Source organism: Vombatus ursinus, unplaced genomic scaffold (assembly GCF_900497805.2).
Source record: "Vombatus ursinus unplaced genomic scaffold, bare-nosed wombat genome assembly UNPS02014168.1, whole genome shotgun sequence".
Classification (NCBI taxonomy): Eukaryota; Metazoa; Chordata; class Mammalia; order Diprotodontia; family Vombatidae; genus Vombatus; species Vombatus ursinus.
Genome location: NW_020953946.1, coordinates 2,583,159 through 2,583,729, shown reverse-complemented (window position 1 = coordinate 2,583,729; position 571 = coordinate 2,583,159).

The window sequence follows — 571 nt, the reverse complement described above, 5'->3', positions numbered from 1 at the left end:
TACCTAAGAAACCACTTTATATTGAAATATTAATTAAAATATCTTTAAAAATAAGTTCACAAGTCCCAAGAGCTCTGAAATCCTACTTAAACGGGAACTATGTATTAACTGAAATTCTTTCCCCACACTCCCCCTCCCCCGCTTTGTAGACATTCTAACAATGCTTTTGATTTTAGCAAGAATGAACAACTTCAGATCCAATGTGATCTTTTATACTCGTCCCAAGTTTCACCTCTTCCCATCACTCCAGCAAATCTTTATCCGAGATCATCCTCCTAAAGGGAAGAGTGCACCTTCTTGCCTCCACAAAAACACAGGCAGCCTTTACAGCCTAAACCCGTAGTAACTAGGACTCAAAAGCAGTTGGTTTCAGGAAGGAGTAGGCTGAATTGTCCTTTAAGTATGTCAAGTCCTTTCTCCCCTCCCCCACGCCAGCCCAGCCTATGCCTGTGCAGAGCCAGGGAGAGCCGCTGGTGCCACTGGCTGGTGCCACTCACACCCCTGCTTCCATAATTGCTAAGCCTGTAGCTGAAGACTCCTGAGACTGCCTTAGTTCCCTCCTTTCCTTTCG